At 39.1% G+C, this 19,823-nt stretch overlaps 1 long non-coding RNA gene across 1 annotated transcript; it reads right to left on the minus strand.

Annotated features, from left to right (window-relative positions):
* Positions 1-2,934: 2,934 nt before the first annotated feature.
* LOC149117313 (uncharacterized) lies at positions 2,935-7,904 on the minus strand. Its single transcript, XR_016205613.1, has 2 exons — positions 7,569-7,904; positions 2,935-6,461 (listed from the first exon to the last, which is right to left on the minus strand). It is a non-coding gene; the product is annotated as an uncharacterized LOC149117313 (long non-coding RNA).
* Positions 7,905-19,823: the final 11,919 nt, after the last annotated feature.

Consider the following 19,823-nt stretch of genomic DNA (forward strand, 5'->3'; position numbering starts at 1 on the left):
GTTTAATTGCGGATATGGAATTTCTCTTCTCGTGTTCAACTTACAATTGATTGTTCAACTTGTTTAGTGTTCAAGCTGAACATTCGAAGAGAAATTCCACGTCTACCGGCCTCCATATGGAATATCCTCTATTTATTAATCACCGAAAGGAAGAGGGATATTGTTTTTTGGAGAACACGCTGAATTATTTAAATTAAGTCATAAGCAGTCTTGCTTAGTCAATTGAAAGTCTTCCCCGGTTTGTAGATTTGAATTTAGAAATGACATAGTTACTTTTTTAGTGAGACCGATTTTCATTTGCCGTAACAAGGATACCCAAATGTCAGTTGGCAAAAATAACTGTATCATCGACGGATTCAGTTCTCAACATTTACACTGCTAAAACATTTTTGAGAAGGTTTTCGTGCACTCCCGGATGCAATATTTGTTCATCATTTATTATGAGGTTCAGCCGCAGACTTGATCGATGAAATGTGCTTTACAGGCTCTTGGGATGCTTACGCCGGAGATAGGTCGCCATAAACCGACCATTTGCTTGGCATTTCAAGTTAATGTTGCCACAAACACAGAATGAATAGTGAATTAGAGAATATCTTCATGCCAGAAGATATTGACCTGATTCAAGGAAAGCAGCGGAGAGCAAAAGTGGAATGGTGTGACCAGGTGCCGATTTTCGGTTTCAACTGCGGGCGTTATGACCTGAATCTGATCAAAGAGCATTTCGCAAAGCTGTTGGCCGACACAATGGCCAAGGTCCCAGTAGGAAAAAAGGCGAACACGACGATGTTCACGAAGACACACGGCTTCCGCTTCGGATGCAATATTTGTTCATCATTTATTATGAGGTTCAGCCGCAGACTTGATCGATGAAATGTGCTTTACAGGCTCTTGGATGCTTATGCCGGAGATGGGTCGCTATAAACCGACCATTTGCTTGGCATTTCAAGTTGATGTTGCCGCAAACACAGAATGAATAGTGAATTAGAGAGTGTAAATGGGCACCGACCAACTGGAAAGGAAGTTCAAACCTGTTCAGTGCTTATGCCGGAGATAGGTCGCCATAAATCGATCATTTGCCTGGCAGTTCACATTAATCTTGCCACAAACTTAGAGAGAATAGAGAATCAAGTAGTATAAATGGGCACTGGCCAACTTGGAACGAAGTTTGAACCCGTGTTCAAGAGGAAGCTGGAAAGGAAGAGAAAACTAATAACATTTTAATATTTCCCGTGCCAAGTTGTATTCTGTAATGCTCTAAGGATGTGACTGGTTGTTAAAATGAGTCGCTCGTGTCAGAATTCAAAGCCAAATTATGGGATGCATTTTTTGAAGGTTTCTGTAATCTCGGAGCTACAGCTCGGAACATTTTAAACGTGTTCTGTCCATTTAGAATGTGCCGTTAAAATTTACAACAGTTACATCCTAGAGTTAAGCAAAATAATTGTCTGTAAATTTATTGATCAGTACCAACCGAAAGAACAGTCAACCGAAAGAACAGTCGAGCTCCTTGCGTGCAATTTCTGCAGCTTCGCGGATTCTTCGCTTGTTTTTGAACGTTAAAATCTACTTTAGCACCATGTGAGTCTTCACTGTTTCCTTGAGCCCGAAGGTATTAATCTACACGTCGCATGTCGGTTTTGTAGTTGACTGATTGGCGTTAATGACTACCTTAAAAAGCCAAGTTATCTCAGGGACAACTATCGGAGAGACAACCCTCAGAGAAGCAGATGGTGAAGTGAAATCAACCAACCATCTCTCTAATGGTTGAGTGCATTACATTGTTCTTTGAACGTCTTTAGCCGGAAACACGAAATCCACAGTTGCGTATAAATTTCGTCCGGTTTGTTATATGCTGTGAATATACTAGCTGTTTCTCGAGTTGAATACGGAAGACTGTTAGTTTTCACATAGCCAAAGAGGGCACTTCCCTCACTCTTTAAACAAATACGAGACAATTAAAACATGCAGAAATTTCATCATTTGGCAGTCATTTTGACTTTTTTCCCCTTGAGCCGATAATTTTGTTTGACTAAATTCTCGGTGGCTTCTTTCAACTTTCATCCACACCAGATTCACCGAAATTCGACTGACTTGGTTGACTTGTTCCTTTTAGGCTCCTTGTGAAGCAAAGAGCGCCCGCGGCCTGTGTTTGTTGCTTTTTCCTCTGCTGTGTTGCAGTTGATCTACACCGCATTTTTTCAATTCTTCCTCAGTTGATCTTCTCTAGGTTTTAACAGGCTTTTCCACATTCCTTTTACCCCGAGGATTTCCATTTCAAGGCCTGCTTGGTAGGCCTGAATATTGTTCCTGATGACACTGTCTGGTCCAATGACAGCATGCCTCACTCGGGTGTCCTTTTCCTAGGCAACGATAACACAGACCGAGTCTCTTCTCACCTTAACATGGCTTGTTTCAATTTTTTTTTTTAATAATTGCAAATTTCTTTTACCATTTGAATAGAAAAAGAGGAGAACTTCGAGGGACTGAGGAGCAACAGTCATAAATTATAAACTTCCCGCACAACTGTTTTGATGTGTTCTTAAAGGGCGATTCTTGCGATCTCAAATTTCAATAAGAGTCATCTTGTTACAACTTTTGTTGAGCCTATTTCGTTCTTCGTACGACTTACAGAAACTATCATATTTTCACGATAATATTTGTCCTCTTATCAGTTGCCTGAGATATATAAGAAGCTCTCGCCTGGCGCCAAATATCGCCGCGGAATCTTTAGTGAGCGTGACCCAAATTTTAGCAGATATGGTTGTTTGACAAAAGTGCGGGTGTTTATATCGCTTGGAATAGTAAGGATAGAACATTTAAACTACGCCACCGTTATTTAAGTATGCAAACATTTCAAACTCGCCAAATGTAATTTGCCCAGAAAGCTTAAGTAGGTTGAATTTTCCCACGAGAATTATATTTTAGACGCCACGCTACATGTAAAAACGTTTTATTTTTAGTTCTTGCTGTTCTGTGAAACAAACTGCAACCTAATAATGATCGGAGCTCTACCATAGATTAATTTCAGAATTATGCTTAACACTTCTTTGCTTTCGAAAGCTGTGACGAGTCACGTATTCAGCAGATTGAAAGGTCAGACGGCCAGAGTTCACAATATGAATATCTTTTAAAGGTCTCTGTCGTTTCTCTTTGGTTTTGAAAACATGCACCGCTAGCTTCAGTTACTGAAGTTAGCAGTTCTAAATTACCTTCAGCGCGGGTCCAGAAAGGTTAACTTATTTTCAAGTTTTAATTTCTACAATTGTCTTGCATGTTTCTCCCAGAAATGTTCTGTCGGGGGAAGCTCCATAAATTTGGTCACTTTCCATAAAGTAAAGTCCACTTGCAAAGCATTTTGCAGCTTCATCTTTAAGGATGATAATACTGTGAAGTTCCTGAAATTGGAGTGGTCCTTTTTTTTTAACTTCTGATGTAGTCCCAAGTTTCCTAAAACTCCCTCTTCCCTTGTAGAATAATTACAACGGGTGTCTTTGATAATGTTACCTTTTCGATTCTGTTACTGAACCGCTCAGAACTTCTTTGAGCAACTGGTAGACATACTTCGGTTACATTTTCTTAATTTTGACACACATGCATTGAGTCAGAAATGACTTCAACAGACACGTTATACTTCTCTTTCTCTAAAATTTTACAATTTCAGCTACAACTTTAGGGCACGTAGATGAAGCTAAGTCATCACATAGCTTGGCAACTCTTTCATCGTCAACTGCTGGCTCTCCGTTCGGTATTGATGTGTAACCACAACTCACCTCCACTAGCAATTTCCGGTTTCTTCCTCCACTTTTGTCTCGCTGTAACAGATGTTTTTTAAATACAATTTCTTGCTGTGGCATTCTTTTCATGAGATTTTTCTCTGGATCTTGTGAGTGTTTTATGGACGGTATTCCCCACTGTTGGCGGACCTGTTGATTGACTGGGAAGCTCAACATTGCATGGCATGGTGCCCTCTACCAGTTTGTATACGCTAAAGCAGCAACATGCTTGACGAGGATTTGCAAAATCCTCGTCTTCCGGCAGCACGCGAATAGTCTTTTGCAGCTAGAAGTACTAACATGTTGTTTTGGTTCGGCAAAAGGTTGATTGGTATGGGTTTCCCCAACGCTACAAACTTTTTTGTCTTGGAAAAGGCATATCCGTCCGTTACATGCTTCCCATCTGAATTCAGCTCAAAATACTTCTCGACAACCGAGTGGGTGGCAATCGGAATGTCTTCCAGCGGGGGAATTGCGTCCTTACAGTCCTTACAATTCATTTTAATGACGTCCACAAGTCGCACCGTTATTCTAAGATTATCACCTACGCAGATGACTCAGTAATTTTCACATCCTCGAAAGATTTGGATGCTATCCAACACAACCCCAGCGAAGACATCAATAGCCTCGCCTCCTGGTTTCGAGATAACGAACTTATCATTAATCTCAAATAAGGAAAAACTGAAGTAATGCTATTTGGAACAGCAAAAAGATTAAGCGGTTTCGATGGCCAAGAACTAAACCTCTCAGTAAATGGATCTCGTATCGACACGACTACAAATTACAAGTATCTAGGTGTCCATCTGGACCCTACATTGAATCCTGATATGCACTTTTACGAAACATACCAGAAAGCTGCAGGAAGAGTGAATTTATTACGACGAATCCGTTCTAACACCGAAACCTTAAGTGCTGAACGAATTTATAGAGCAATGATAATGCCCATCTTCGCTTACTGCGGCCAAATTACGCTTGGTTGGTCAGAGACACGTAGGTGCCAAATAAGAAACTTGGAACAATGAAGTCACAGGATTATTCTGCAAAACTCCAAATGTCTAAACTGTGAACTCCGCCTATCCAAAATTGAAATTTTTTCAAAGAAAAAGGCTTGTTTAATTGTTTTTGATTGCCTTAAAGGCAATGTTTGTAGTCCTTTTAAAAATTATTTTAATTTTTTAACCCACGATTTTAATACAAGGAACAGCGGGACCACCATTGCTCTGCCGAAAGTGAAACTTGACTTTGCTCGAAAAAGTTTTTACTATTTAGGCGCTTCAGCTTTCAATTCTTTATCTTTAATAATCAAGCAAATTAGCAGTAGGGTACCATTTAGGGAGTCTTTAGATCAATTTTTTGTATAGCGTAGTTAATAAGTTACGAAGTCATTCTTATCTTATTTTAGTTTTTATCCTTATATTATGTTATTTAGACAGGACCCTTTTGATAACAGTACTCTTGCGCTGAAGGGCTATCCCGTATAAATATTCGTTATTATTATTATTATTATTATTAGGCAGAAGCTCTTAAGGGTGAAATTAATTTTCATGCAGCCAGTAATCCTATAAGATTAAATTTTGATATATCGTGTTATTCACATTGTTACCAGGACATGACGAGCAAATGCGGTTTGTTTGGTGCAATTGCGTGAAACAGGTATCTTCGACACCCAAGGATATACACCACTTCTCAAGTTTCAACTTAAAGACTGCTTAAGGCTGCCGTAGACTAGCCGATTTTTTTGTCGTAGAACAGCAGACTTTTTGTCGGGGTCAAATGGGGTTAAAATTTGTCGGTCCGTCAGCTGACCGCACACTAGCCGATCTTTTTGTCGCGACTAACCGCGTTGAGGCTTTGGGCCGAGTTATCTAAAATCAAGATGGCGCCAATTCCACTGACGTGACTCTCATAACATTTCCTAATTGGTTAAGGCGCGCGCGAGCCCCGAAAAATTGCCTTGGTCCACCGTACACTAACCGACAAGTCCCGACAAGACGTTGTCGCATACTTGTCTGAATTCACCGCACACTAGCCGACAAGCGAAGATTTTTTGTCGGCCGACAAAAAATCGGCTATTGCCCGGCGGCCTTTATATTCCAAGTTTATTGCTCAAACATTTTCATGCCTCGTGACATGGTATCTTAGCTTTAACAATGTTTCCAACACTTTGTATGGTGTTAAAATCATACAGGGAGTAGGAGTTTATATTGAGGGTGAGGGATCGAAGCCCCTTGTTTGACATGAACCTTGTGTAACAAGTCCTCTAAGGTCACATAAGCCATTCATGTTATGTCGGGTCATGTGAAGTTTTGTAATGTCAGGTCAGTCATTGCTAAATATGTATGTAATCGTAGTACTCATCTGGAGTGGCCTTTGTCTTTTCTCGTCTCGTCTCTTCTCGGCTCTTTAATTCTCATCTCTTTCATAAGTGTGCTTAAGTGTTGAACATAATTAATCAATTTCTTTCAAATGATGGATGGTAGGGACTACGTTACTTTTATTTTTTTCCTAGAAATATAATGTCACTTTCGCCGTATGCCATCGCAATGTTGTTTCCTTGAATTGCAGTCAGCCTAGTTCATTGAGGTGAATGTTTTGTCCTCATCACCAATTTTTATCTGTCTTGAAAAAATCATCAAGGTCATTTTCATTGTTTAGGTCGAATTTTGCTTTCGGCATTCCTTGTGTCCGCTGTAAAAAGAGAAACAAAGATACGACTTGTCTCAGTCGTGTTGTTGTGGTATATTTTTTTACTATGTTTCACTCACCCTTAAGTCGTGTTGTTTTCTAAACATTTTAAGTATTTCCTTGTTTTGTATTATTAAAAAAAAGTAGCGTAAGTATCGCAGTGTAAGTGAAAGCGTTGTTGTGGCTGCAGTAATACAGTGGACAAAAAATAACGAGGTGACCTTAAGGCGGGGTTCTGCTGTAATAACAATAAAAATTAAAAATTCACAGCGATCATTGATCCTCAATCTTAACTTACTCATTGACAGTTTCAGTCTTAAGGAATGTTTTGCCATTCTTCATTTAGATTCATAAATTAAGTTCTTAGTGTACCTGATTGAGTACTAAAGATAGAATCATTTTTAAGGCTAATAAATTGACAAACCTAGCTTTACAGAGTTTGAAGTTCCATATATCTCCCTCATGTTTGATCAAATATTGTTGATGTTGTTTTTTATTCTATTATTTTTATTTCGTTTTTGGTAAATGAATGAGAAACAAACAAACAGCAACAAAAAGAAAAAAGGAAAAAGAAAAAAAAAAACGAGAAAAACAAACAGAAGAAAACAAATAGTCAAATAAGCCAAACAAAAAAAAGAACAATAAAACATTATGTGGTTTATGTGTGTTAACGATTAATACCACTTAAAGAAGTTCAAGTTTAAGTTCAAGTTTCTAAATTGCACTCGCCTATCTGGCGGTAAAGTTCTGTTCATGATCTCTTATACATGAGAGAATGCGTTCTCTAGTACCCACGAATTTATCCTGTGTCTCATTTCAACTGCTTCATTAGTGCTTAATTCAAACAATGTTAGTATGGTTGGAACTTTTGTTGAAAACCCTTAGTTTTTGATTGATTTTTATCTCCAAGAGTGGTTAAGTTACCCTCAGAAATTGATGAAAACAGAAAATGCTCCTTAATTGTCCTTAAGTCCTTTTCTGCTGTAGGTGAGTAAAATAAAAGTGGTTCACATATAATACGATCAATCATAGATTCAAGACTTTGCATAGGTAAATAGAAGTTCTTTCAATTATTTCCAGAAGCGTCAATTGAGTTATTTGTATTGTTACCTTGACAGATGATCGCCTTCGACCGCATTTCTTCCATCCATGCAGTCCACAAACACGTGGAAACAGCTCATGTACTTGACGTGGAGTCATATCCCGACGAACGTTTGAATCCCTAAACTCCTCTCTTTGCTTTGTGGCTTTTGCATAAAATGCTAGTAATATTAAAGCTGAGATAAACAACATTTTCGCCATTTTCCCCTATGATTAAAGAAAAATAATACAAAGTATCTAGCACCCAGTTAGAGAGGTAAATTGACAAACGTTTCTGGTGATGAACTTTCGCTTGTTCCTTCCTATTTGACGAGTCGAAGTAACGTTTGGAAGTTTTGAACTTCTGCTATTTTTTTGTCATTAAATACTTTTTTTTGAAGAAAAAACCAAGCTGTGTCCTTATCAAATTTATCTCCGGAGTATTCTTAAGTTGGCGCCAGTGTGATAAAAATAGTAACAAACACTTACGGAAGTGGTGGTAGATAGAGCTGGACATCAACTGTTGTTCGCCTCCGCGGAGGTGAATGATCTCTCAGTTTAATTATCATGCAAGAGAGAGTGAGTAGCGACATGCTCATCTCCGAAAAGGTCATTTTTGGTGATTTTCTTACAAAGGTTCCTTTTTGTCGTTGTTGTTTTCGTTGTTTTCGTTGTTTTCGTTCCTTATTACGCTAATTAGTTCAGTTTCCATGCACATGTCCGGACTAATTAATGAAGTTTTAAAAAAGGGGCGAGGAAAGTCACATGACAATGCTTTGCGATCACACGTAATCTGATAGCTTGTGTTTGGGTTTACTCAATTTTTTAAACACGCTTGTAGCTCAAGAAATAATTTAATTGCTACACAAATATTTGCTGATGGACTTAAATAGACAGTTTTTAAATGGCTTAAGTGTTATTTACAATTTTTATCAGGCTATTGGTTTATTCGGTTACGACGTATCATATTTAACTAATCTAGTTTTACAGAAAAAAAGCTTTCTTTATTAATTTGGCATTTAAGGCGGTTTATCTTTCAAATGATTATTGATAGTGCTAGTTCCTGTCATGGACATATCTCTGGAAGATTCTCACGGACACGGCCTGTGTTACGCTTTGTGTGTGATAGTTGAGGGCACGTAGCTTTCCTTAAGATTATAATCTCTTCCAAGTCTCCTTTGCATGATCACGTTCTTTATCCTAATGTTATGTAGTCAAAAGGTAGAAGATAGTTTATAAACCGAATCACTGATGCGGATTTAGGGGTTTGAAACGTTTAGCTGTTCACAAGTTGTGCTTAACCAGTTTAACATGTTGTGCGCTTAAATTGTTATGAGAATTTACTCTAGTTTCCATATTTCTTCCCGTTAAGTTCTCTCCACTATTGTGAAAATACCTCACTTTTTTTCTTAGGCACGTATGGCACGCTTGTCCAATAATTCAAGGTTTTCTTACGGCGTTTGTTTCTTTGCCTTACCGTTAATATTCAGCTACGCTTTTCGTCATTTCACTATGGAAGGAAATATTATCCAGCTGGATGCTTTGCAACATATCCGTTCTTCATCATTTCACATCGCCAATAACAGAGTTATTGTCATAAGTCTTCCTTTGCCCCAAGCCAACGTACAGCCTGTACATTTTGAGCTATTTTTTGTGGTGCGCAAACTCAGGAGAAAATCAAAACTAACCTGTTTAAACCGGTTTGCTGAAGTTCTGTACTAATACCTAACGATATTTACATTCATTTCGCGTATTATTTGTGTGCCACTGAGTAGGGATGGACAGTGCATATGATGAATAAATTTGAGCAAAGAACTCATCTTTCCAATCTGATAAAGATCATAGCCATGTTCTCTCTCTCGGGAAGACGTCGATCACGGAAGATTTCCGTGGGTCCAAAATAACGAGACGTGTATGAAGTGATCCTCTTCAGATTATAACGATATGAAAAAGGAGGTTTTATTAGGTAATTGCTATTAGAGACAAATACAAAACAAGTGAATATAATATGAAAGGTCAGATATTTGAACTGCGGAGAAAGATATGAAGACTGATCATCCCAGTTATATGCACAACTTAAGCAGTTGTGAAATTATATTGAATCCTGTTCAGGCTTTCATTTTACGACTGCTCAAGTTGTGTGTATCACTGCGATGACCAATCATCTTCAGATACTTTCTCCCCAGTTCAAATATGCGATCTTTCATATATTCACTTGTATTCTTCACCATCTACGAGTATATTACGAACTCACAACATGACCAGCTCCTATATTTCAGTTGGTAGAGAGCACTGCACCGGTATCGCAAAGGTCATAGCCTGACAAATACAAATTAGCGAGGCTACGACAAAGTTTTCCCTTTGATTAGCCACCGCGCGAAAGATGTTGACACGTGCTGCTAGCCTGTACAAGTACGTCTTATTTATCTTCAAAACTCTAAGACAGTGGAAAGCACGGTTAAGCCTATTTACGCATGGGGGAAGGGGGTGTGTGTGTGTGCAAAATCAAAATATATCATTTAAACAGAAACTAAAGAGAAACAGAGACCAACGGCGCCGGTTCGGATCAAGTTTCACGACCTTTTACAATATTACACGGGTTTTGGTAAACACCATGCGACAGTCGTTGATTAACTGGCCTTTGTGGAGAGGTTATTTCGGTAGTTTGGGAAGCGCTTCAATGGACGTTGTGGAGAGGTGGCTGCTGTAGAGAGGTGGCCGCTGTAGAGAGGTGGCCGCTATAGAGAGGTGGTCGTTGTAGAAAGATAGCCGTTGTAGAGAGGTGGCCATTGTAGAGAGGTGGCCGCTGTAGAGAGGTGGCCGTTGTAGAGAGGTGGCCGCTATAGGGAGGTGGCCGCTGTAGAGAGGTGGCCGTTGTAGAGAGGTGGCCATTGTAGGGAGGTGGCCGCTGTAGAGAGGTGGCCGTTGTAGAGAGGTGGCCGCTGTAGAGAGGTGGCCGTTGTAGAGAGGCAGCCGCTGTAGAGAGGTGGCCGCTGTAGGGAGGTGGCCGCTGTAGAGAGGTGGCCGCTGTAGAGGGGTGGCCGCTGTGGAGAGGTGGCCGTTGTAGAGAGGTGGCCGTTGTAGAGATGGCCGCTGTAGAGAGGTGGCCGCTGTAGAGAGGAGGCCGTTGTAGAGAGGTGGCCGCAGTAGAGAAGTGGCCGCTGTAAAGAGGTTAAATTAGGAGTGAATGTATGGACCGTCCGCCGGGACGAAATAAAGTAGCTGTTATAGAGAGGTGGCCGTTGTAGGGAGATGGCCGTTGTAAAGAGGTGGTCATTACCGGAGTTTCGACTGTATACATTTACCATCAACTGAAGAGCCCCCAATATACCGAGAGAGCCTAGGAGGAGCACCACCTGGTCATAATTCCAAGATGGCGGTTAAGAATTGCAAATGCTGCATTCTGACCGAAATTTTTGGGTTTTTTTGTGTAAATGGTAAACAACCCGGGATTCAACTGTATATAATTACAAAATAAACAACCAAACAAACAAGAATAGAATAAATTAGCCTCCCCTCTCAAAAAAAAAAAAAGACTAAACAAAGCAAACAAACTAAAACTAAAAAAAAAGAACACGAACCGAAAAGCCCTTTAACATGGAAATGAACAAAAAAAGATTTGACGCACTTAATCAAGTAATCACCATGAGATATATGAGTGCTTTCACTGTCAAAACGATTATTAATTGGCTTTTATTTAGTGGTCAATTTGAACTCGAGTACGAATAATGTGCACGTCAAAACAGACGTCAGTTCCATTTATTTTGTTTATAATCTAGAATTAACTAGTTTCTAGCTGTGACTGTATATCTAATTCATTTTTACACGATTTAATGAAACTGCCTTTTAATACGATTGATGTAGGCGGCGGAGACAGCTTTTCAACACGTTTCTTTGCTGACTTTAAAAAGGTTCTTAATTATGTCTTATGATAATTACGAAATGAAAACATGGTAAGACATTATTGCATATGATCATTATTTTTGGGCTGATAAGTGGAGAATGCGCTTTTTTAAATCGTTTTCGGCGACCAGGTGAGGTTTGAAAACAGTTTTACTGTGATTTTACAGTGCATTTACATTGACGTACTATAAATTAATATTTAGCTCCAAAGTTTTAGTCCTTTATCTACTACCTGTTATATTTATTAAACCTTATTTGCACTAATTCTCGATCGATATTAGCCGTCCATACATTGCATTGTTTATTCACTGCTTCAAATATTGAACGAAATGTCCGGTAATAAAGAAAACATTCATTTTCTCAATTGTCTATCCTGGCATAAAAATTGTTTCCCAAATACCACTGTCGCTAGACGACTAGCTGATATAGGTGATCAAAATTTATCAATTCCGTATACTTACCGTACCCAATAATAACAATAATAACAATTGGAAGTTTAAGCATTTAAACTGTGGTTAATGAGCTCTGTAATCTACACCATAGCTGCCATCTAAGGTTGTCACCAGTTCTGTTATCTTCTCCCCATTAGCCACTGTGCAATAGCCTTAGGTCAATGTCCAATGCAACGCAATCGTTTTACCATATGGGAAATCATACGACAAAGCTCTCATTGGTTTTTCACCATGCTCTCATGTGATTTCAGCGTGCTATACCCCTCCCAACTCCTTCAATCCCCAGTTAGTAAAATCCCATTGTTTTGTGACCCTATCCCAGTTGTGAGATAGTATTCAAGCTAGGCCGTTCTCCGCTTTCCCCTCCCTCCCTCCCTGTATTGGTAGCTTTGTCCTTTCCCATCTTTTTCCTCCATGTGGTTGTAATTACCTTTCGTGAGAAGGTGGCTTTTACCTGCTGAGCCTTCTTGGTTTATTCACTACCACGTTCTATTTGTTATATAGTGTGTAAACTATAGCTGCTTAGTCAATAAAGGTTTTTGGTGGCAGGGAAGTGCAACCTAGGCTGCACTTTGCCCCACAGTAAACGCTATGGCCAAACTTGGAAATAGGTCCGGATCTTTCCAGGATGGTGTCATAGTACCATCTGACCTATTGTCCTCCCAGAGGGGCACCCCTTTTCTGGTCCATCCTATATCACCCCCAAGGAAATAGGTCCGGACCATCAGTGTATTCAACACTGTTATCAGAGGGGTCTTGTAAAAGAAACTATAGTAAAAATAAGGTAAAAGACGTAAAAAAGTAAAAATGGGTAAAAAAGGCGTGCAAAATTAGTAAAAATGTTCACTTAAGATTAAGCTAAATAAAAATCTTGAAGTTATGGATCTACATTCGATTGGTAGTTCATTAAAAATCTTGGCTCCTTGATAATGAAAGCTCTTCTTCCCAAATTTAAGGCGAGCTTTAGGTAGTTTCACTGATAAACCATTGTTCCTTAAATTAAATTAAATTAAATTAAATTAAATCTTAAAAGGTTAGCTCTGCCTGCTGCTTTCTTGTGAATTCTATCAAAGTGTAATGTAAGGTTCAAATCTGGGTCTAGATCAATGCCTAAGCACTTGTAAACAAACATATTGTTGATACGTGTCCCACTAACAGAGATACTAAGCTCATTTCCCTGAAGATTGATTTTTTTCACAGTTCCAAAGAGCATAGCCTCAGTCTTCCCTTTTTTTAAATTGACTATCAGTTCGTTTTCTTTGAACCAACGACATAAGCTGTTAAGAGTGTTCCCACGAGAAAACCAAGCAGAACCAGGCAGGAGGTGATACAGCTCAAATCACCGATTTTGCTCTAACTTGGCACAAATGTTGGGTTTGGTGAGTAAGGGACCGTTCATTTTTTATGAGGGAGGGGGGGCTGGTGGGATTTGGGAAGCACCATTTAAAAATCGCATGACCCCCCCTCAGCTTACCAATTTTTTCACATGGCCCCCCCTCGTAGCGGTCATTTTTTGGGATGACCCCCCCCAAAAAAAAAATTGAACAAACAATATTTAGATTTCAACTTTTTTAATATTTCTCTATTATCCCCCTACTTCACGTTATTGTGCTCACTATGTAGACAATATTTACAATCTCTATACGACAGAGAGCTGTTGTTTAAAAAACAAATCAAAAGAAAGAGAAGTCAATTTCGGATCTCCTAGTTATGGCTCGCCCTGAGCGTGTGGCATTTGGCCTCTCATTGGCATCTTCCTCATCTGAATTGATGAATGCAAGAATGACGTCACTTGAGTCATCTCCTCCCCCAGAGTCAATGGCATCACTGTCATACTCATCATTGTCACTTTCATCCGTTTCACTGCTGTCAGCACTTGCCCTGTTGTCATTTTGTGTCAATGTCCTGGCATTTCTCAGTGTTGGTTGGCCAGCTCTGAGAGGACTCTTCTGCTGCAAGCATGAATGTCTTACAATTGCCTTTACTTTCTCACTCTTGCTGCTTTTCAAATGCTGCTTCAGCCCGTGGTGGTTTGAGTACTTGTTTAGTTCTGGAACACGTAGCTTTTTAAGCTTGGTTAGACCTTCGCACAACTCAGTCCAAGGATAATCCTCCTCCCTACTTAACTTTGCCTTTTCTTCTGCTCTCTTTTTCCTTTTAAATTCCAGCACTTCAAGATGCTGAAGATAATCCACCACAAACTTCGATTTGAGAATAAACTTATCTGCAAATAGAGCAACGCTCTCTGGGTCAGATAAAACCAGCCTGCCACTTCCATGCTCTTTCTTCTTTATATTGTTAATCCAATCGGGGAAAGAGCGCATTACTACATGAGCATCATGAAAGAGGCTCATTCCAAAATGCGCAATAATGGCGAAAGCGACGAGTCGTTTAAGAAAAGGTTTACAGCTGAACGATCCAGGCAGTTTGACATCTTACAAGCAAAAGAAGCAATTTTTCTAGGTGCGGATGGCTGTTCAGAAAGGGCGAGTGAGTTTTCCATGCAAGGGTACCAGTTGAAGCCCAGTGATGGAAGAAAACTGAACTTCTCCATCAAAGAGCACAGAGCAATGGTGGAAAAGTTGAATGTCATATTGAAAGATGTAAAGGAACACGATTCCACACTCTTTCAGTCCAATGGGCTTGCTTTAAAGCAGGGCGAAGAATTTGCCCACAGTTTTAATGTAAAACAGATCAAATGTGCAGAAGCTAAGTTGACGAAGGTCACGCAGGACATGGAAGCACTAGAAAATAAGAAGAGCAATTATAACAGCATATTCAAAGGCATACTCAAACAGCACATCAACAAAAGGAGAAGGAAAAAAGAAAACCGCAGAAAGTCAAATGAAAGAAAGAGGAAGCGGACTGAAAACAACGTCCAACGAGTTTATGGAATCTGTGTTGGACACCCGCTAGGAAATGATCTTCCACAATGCCTTGTGTACCCTCCTAGAACGGCCGTCCCGGAAGAGTGTCTTAAAGTTGAGGATGTTGCCACGTCGATATTTAGAAGAGATGGGCCATACATCGCCCAGCTCTTGGAAGGGAATTATTTCACCAATGCTGCAAGAAGCAGAATCACCACCAACCTTGAGCGGGAAGTCAGAGATTATGTTTACACCTTCATGTACCCTGAAGAGTACACTCTGACGGAAAGCATTGCTGCTTCTTGCAGCATTGGTGAAAGAGACTCCCATAGCAGCACAAGCGGCGACGAAGAACTCGACGACAGCGGAGATGAAGATGAGTGCCGGTGAAAGTTGCATTCGAAAATAACAGTGTTAAATACTTCTTTTCAGTAACTACAAATGCTTTTTGTCGCCAAACGTTTTTTTAAAGCAGAAGGAAAGTTTGTAAAAAATTTGTATCCTGCCTTCTATGTTTATTCTATAGCAATTTTTTTGATATTCAAACATTATGCCCTTTTAAAGTTTTACTAAAATATTTCACGTGACCCCCCCTTTTTCCCTTATTTTTTTGGGATGGCCCCCCCTCGAAAGCCATTTTTTTTCGCATGCCCCCCCCCCCAAATCCCACCAGCCCCCCCTACCTTATAAAAAATGAACGGTCCCTTAATGAGCATGGCAAAAAATTAGGTCGAAATATGTTATTCCCTTCAAGTTAAGAGGAGTTTTTATGATGGATTTTAAAAGCAATCTGTACTTTAAAACAACAGAGATCGCTCTCCCTGGACTTTAAACGGCCTTTTTAGTAGCTGTTTCGGCAAATGTTGATATCTCTGATGACGAAAGCGGGATGGTAATGGATATTCTTTTTAAACCTTGGGTCGAATCAGCGGAACAGATGACACAAAACTGGACATTTCGCAATCCACGAACCAACGGAGAGCGCAAAATCGCGTCTAAGTGACATGTATGTAGTAGCTATTTATTGTTTGCATTCTATTTTACGCCTGAAAACATAAGTTGAGAGAACTGATGCATTGAATCTTCTTCTGCTGCATTTTTCGATATCGAGAGAATGCCACAAAATGTAGCTCTGAAAATATATGAAAGAAATGTCTCAAGTGCTTCTTTTCTCCGAATTTATACCGGAAATTGATAGGAAAATACTTAGGTAGATATTTCTTGTTGATTTCGAGTTAGGTTAAAACAGAAAAAATGGCTTTTGTGTTATAGTGGATGTTCATGAAATGGCGAAAAATCGTAAAGTCCTATGTAAACAGTACGCCAGCACAGAAAAAATTTTGAAGTCCCAAACATTTGATGGCTTTTTATCCGTGTTATAATAATGCGTATTTGCTGTTGCCCAGTGCAGATATTTGCCATCAATTAAAGGCTATTCACAACTCTACAAAATATGCACCTTACTTTAGATGAAGCCATGGAGAAAAATCAAATTGTCTAGTTCAAATGAATATCTGTGCTTTGAGACTGATAGTAGGAGAACATGATCCAGTGGATTTCATTTTCACATGGACTTTTTTGTTGTAGAAATACTAAATCAAAGACAGCTAATTAAATATGCATAAATTAGTGACAAATGGCCATCTTTGGAGGGGGTCCTCCTAACTTGAAGGGAATAACATATTTTGACCTAATTTTTTGCCATGATCATTTACTCACCAAACCCAACATTTGTGCCAAGTTTGAGCGAAATCGGTAACTGGAGCTGTACTACCTCCTGCCTGGTTTTCTCTTGCACACACTCTTAATGTCTTCATTGAGGTTCCTTCGGATCGTGACAATGTCTTTGAATGAGGTATAAATTAGAGTCATCAGCATAAGTAATTATCTTTGAAAAGTGCAGCGGTTTATGGACATCATTAAAATGGATTATGAACAGAACGGGCCCCAGGATACTCCTCTGTGGTACGCCTGAAAAAACTGATTGAACTTCTACTTCTAATACACCCTTATATTGGCCAGCCTGTGTTATACTTAAAAGATAATCAGTGAACCACTCCAGTTCTCTCCCGTGGATTCCGTAGAAAGGAAGTTTGTTCAAAAGTCCTGCGTGACTGATGGTGCCGAATGCTTTGGATAAATCGATAAACACACAGCCTGTTAAATTACCATCTCCAGCTTGTTTAATTTTCTGATCTCATCGGTACCCAAATTCACTATTGCCCAATCAGAAACCATGCCTGCTGGCCTGATATGGCTTCGATATCATGATCACATGGCTCGTTTAGTCTCATCAAATATGGGCATTTTGACTCAACTACCTGTCGCCAAAACGCGAACCATGGCATAATTAAACTCGCCTTATACGTGGCAGAACTGTACCAATAAGATTAGCCGTAAAGGGTATCAAATTTTAAGCAATTAACGAAACCCATTCCCTTTGTAAACAAAAGCCTCTTGGTCAGTTGTCAATTTGTGCTTTACCGAACTTATATCGTAGTACCGCAATACGAAACTGGCTCCCTCTCGAAACATTGTTATCTTGGAAAATCGACAGGAAGGTAATGAGCGAATGAAGAGAAAAGATAAATAAGTGTTCTACTGCGTAAACCAAAAAATATAGAAGTTGTCGTAATAGATAAGGAAATTTCAAGAGAAGACTCTCGTAAATTTGAATGACTGATCATGTGGAGTATATAAACAATAGCGTCCAGTTGGCGCGAAAATATGCTCGGATATTTGTCCGCGGAAAGTATCTGTTCCGAGAAGCGAACAGTTTTCCGAGTGCAATTTTTTTCGCAACACGCGCGGTTTTGAAAATTGGGGAATATCACTCAGATATTCCCCAGTTTTTAGTTGGGGAATATTCAGTCATGTGACGCGTTTCGACCAATGGCGCGCGAGCTAAAATATTTGATGGATTATAAATTGAAATACGTAACGGCATAAATAACTTCTACTTCTCCAATCCATTACGATTACTTTTATTTTACCACTCGGTATGCTTTATCTGGTGTGGCTAGCAGCTGTCTGTAGCTTCTCGCATTTCTATGAACACATTTCAGCAAATTGTATTCGCGTCTGCGTTGACTCTCTTGTCATATTTGGGGTCAATAATTGGTAAGGCGCATTTTCTTTTTTTTCTTTTTTTTTTGGGGGGGGGGGGTTGATTTAAATTTTGTTGTTTACATTCAGAAGTACGCATGCAGAGTGACTTTTTTAAGTTGAAATAGATGTCGACGCTTATTTGTGCATCCTTTCTACGCATCAAACGTCTGGTGAATCCTAATTATTGTAACTGAATATAAGTGAGATGTTTTACCCGACGGTTAGCATGAAACTACACGCTAAACATATGGAAAACTTAAAATAGATGGCATTCTTTTTTAATTTCAACCTTTTCCACAGCAAAAACAAAACAAAACAAAAAACAAAACAAAAAAAACAATTTGGCCGATAGAGTAAGAACTATATTATTTTCTATAAAAATGCCAAATCTCTTAAATATCGACTACACAATTTATTTTAGCCCTCGTCCAATTTACTGACAAAAAAAGCATTTTCTCTTAAAGTAAAGCTTAGGCGTTTTAAAAGATCTCTTGCATGTTGTGTTCATTCCGAACATTAACTGGTTACTAGCAGAATCTTCAACATATCACAACATCGGTACAACATCGATTGAAGCTCACTTAAATACCTACTATATGTTTTATTCCGCGGTTTCCACCTAAATGAAACTCACAAGGAACCGTGCAAATAGTAACAGATGACTGGACAAGCCTAAATCAGTTGCACAATCCCAATCATAAAATCAAGTATGCACCTATTTGGCGAAACGTTGTGAAGAAAAAGGTATGAACCATAGACGATATGACACTGTGATTTTCTTGGAAACTTGGAATTAATACTAATTTGCATTCTTACATGCTTAAGGCGCCGTACTCTGAAGACTTTAAGCTAACGGGCTGTGCTGCTTCATTATTATTGAAGAAAAGGCGGGTTTACTCACAATCTGTAATAGGTAAGCAAGGGTGAAGTGAAGTAATGGCTACCAAAACCGCAGTTGCTTTTCACTGAATCGAAAATGAACAGTCAGTCGCAGGCCGGATCTCTTCTTTATAGTTCTTTATAGGTCTACTTGGGAGTACCTCAAAGCACTTAGCGTTCAGATTTTCTTTTTTGTTCTAACATAGTTACATTTAGGAAGGCATGGTCAGTTTCGAGGTTTTTTCTAAATAGCTTCTTCGGGCAGCTGACCTGTAATCATTCAATGCCACGAGGAAACAAAATTGAATATTTATCATGCACACGCTTTTCAGTCTTCCCATAATTCTGTTTATAAAATTGTATCGTTTACGGTTTATACTTTTTTTAATCAGGTGTATATGAAAGTTCTAAACAGCATATACAGCCTTGAGAAATCTTTAAAACTAATTCTCTATTCACATTTTCGCATAATATATAGTGAAATTTTAACTGAATAAAATACAAATGATAAAATACAAATGATGCACATAAGGATTAGAGCCAGTCCAGAAAAGATTTAAGATTGTGTAAGGTTTATTCAGTTTTTGGGAACCCTCATCTATTATCCATCAAATTTTTCTTGGTATCATTTTTTCAACAAATATACACCGGTCTTTCTTGTGTGACTCGCATTTATCATTCATCCGTTGTATTTCTTTCCAAGCTTTCGTTTATACAAAATGTGAATAAAGCGTTGTTCATAGAGATTTTGTTGATGACCCACATCCTGTTTGGAATATACGTTGTTCGCATTCCCACGATAAGGCCACAAGAATTCATCAAGAGATGTACCAAGATTGCCTTGATGAGAGACGTCTTGTACAGTCAATTATGTCTGAAATTTCCAAGCTACACTTGGCGCCCTGGTGAGTGTGTCATCAACGACGTAGAACCTTTATGTCATCCATTTTGTGCGTAGAATGGTGAAAACCAAAGTTTTTGTGAGGTCAATAATTAAGATAAAATCAGAATAAACTCGGCCTTCACAGTTTTCTTTAAAGGATGGAGTCCATTGATGTTTGATGGTTATCAGTTTA

This window comes from Orbicella faveolata, unplaced genomic scaffold (genome assembly GCF_042242905.1).
Source record: "Orbicella faveolata isolate gen_17 unplaced genomic scaffold, um_ofav_v1 contig_12, whole genome shotgun sequence".
NCBI classification, from domain to species: Eukaryota; Metazoa; Cnidaria; class Anthozoa; order Scleractinia; family Merulinidae; genus Orbicella; species Orbicella faveolata.